The sequence below is a fragment of the Rhineura floridana genome, chromosome 8 (genome assembly GCF_030035675.1).
Source record: "Rhineura floridana isolate rRhiFlo1 chromosome 8, rRhiFlo1.hap2, whole genome shotgun sequence".
Classification (NCBI taxonomy): Eukaryota; Metazoa; Chordata; class Lepidosauria; order Squamata; family Rhineuridae; genus Rhineura; species Rhineura floridana.
The window spans coordinates 10,008,844-10,010,964 of record NC_084487.1 but is presented as its reverse complement, the minus strand read 5'-3'; positions in this window follow the sequence as shown (position 1 = coordinate 10,010,964).

Here is a 2,121-nt window from a genome sequence, read left to right as displayed (position 1 = left end):
CACAGGCATGCCTTCAAGCGCCGCAGTAGAACGCCTGTTCAGTACTGGTGGCAACGTAATGACTGTAAAAAGACATTCCTTGTCTGACATGCTCTTTGAGCATCTTGTTCTTTTGAGACATAACAGAAACATATTATAAAAGCATTTCAAGTGTAAAATTTGATTTCAAGAGTTGGGGTATCTTCATTGCTTGGGGGGATGTGAGATTCTGTTATGCCATTATGTTAATCTTATGGATAATTTTTTTTATTCTACTACCCCCTGTGTGTGTGTGTTTATTTTTAATATTGTTTTAGGCTTCTTAGATGTGCAGCAGCCAAGGCCAGCACCTTGTAGGGGTTTTTTAAAAAAAGTAACTGAAATGTAATTGTAGTGATTACTTTTGAGAAAAAGTAAAGTAATCAGTTACTTTCAGAGCAATTGTAATTGTAACGGTAATTACTACTTTTTGGGCCAAGTAATTGTAACTGTAATTTATTACTTTTTTAAAGTAATCTTCCAAGCTCTGATGCAAACACACACATGATCGCTCAGCAGACAATGGCCACTTTGTGTAAAGTTTCATTGAGTTTGTGACACAGCTCACCGCACCCTGGTTGCAGTGTTTCCATTTTTATTTGCAAGTTCAGACACAATCCAACCAAAGTTAAGGAATTACAGGTGTCAGTGATTTCAATGCAAGAGAATTTCAGAGCAATTCTATACTTCAGTTATACCAACTCAGGGGCCATAAGTTGCTTCCAACTCCATGACATATTCCAGGGGTAGGGAACTGAATCTTGCGAGATGCTTAGTTCCCTCACCTCTTAGGGGTCATGTTTGAGAGGTGGTTGGGGCTTTCCACCTGTCAGTCATCTGACATCACAATAATATTTTGACTGCACAGTTTAAAATCAAACCATATGGGCAAAGGCATAGTGTTTTGTAAGCACTGAGAATCAGTAGCTTTGCAAGCAAAGCCATGCAATCCCCATTTCGACCCAGTTGTGTCTTTGCTTGCCCTACTCCTAATGTGTGTATTTGTTGTTGTTACATGCCTTCAAGTCTGTCATGAACCACCCTGTTCAGATCTTGTAAGTTCAGGTCTGTGGCTTCCTTTATGGAATCAATCCATCTCTTGTTTGGCTTTCCTCTTTTTCTACTCCCTGCTGTTTTTCCCAGCATTATTGTCTTTTCTAGAGAATCAGGTCTTCACATTATGTGCCAAAAGTATGATAACCTCAGTTTCATCATTTTAGCTTCTAGTGGCAGTTCTGGTTTAATTTGTTCTAGCACCCAATTATTTGTCTTTTTCGCATGAGCTGGTGTTAATTGACGATTAGGAAGGTGGATTCCTAGACATCTTGTACTACTTATAATCTATCGGTATAGTATAGAGGACAGTCCAAAGTGCAGTTTTTTTATTTTCCAACTCCATAACAAATTGGGGCTGCAAGTAATGCCACAAAAACAATAGCACTACAGGGAGAAGCGACTGGAGAAAACAGCAACGAGTCAACTACATCTGTATGTAGGTAGCAGCTGATAAGAGTCATTTTGGACAGAGGACACATTTTGGATTTTTCTTAGTTTTCATATGTATGATATAGGGTAATAGAATGAGGGATTGAAAATATGGTGAGGCATAAGATGTTTACATAACCGCTGCCTGGACAGTGCTGGTTGCCAGATGAAACTACATAGCCTCCATCTCAAAACAGCTGTGGCTTTTTTCCCTATTACCTACTTAAAATGCAACCTGCTCAAGAAGGTATCCTGAAGTACAGGCCAAAGCCTGCATGTTGACTTTTCCCCTCATCTTCCATGGCATAAACTTTCTTGTGAAGGCAACTTTATCTATGGTTTTATACTTCACACAGATGTAAGATTTGGCGCTGCGTTTTTTTAAATGGAAAAAAATGCTATGTCAAAGAACATGCATATCAAGCATACTGTATTGTTAAATTCAAGCAGGGGCCAGTTTATACAATACGCTAGCCCTGTAGAGGGTCCTCCAGAAATCTGAAGACTATACTGTCCTGACCACTTAACAAGGCAATTTAACTTCTCTCTCTCGGACTCTTACAGAAAGGAGTGAAAACATAAGGACATTGTTTAATCTCAGCAGCAGAGAGGTCTACA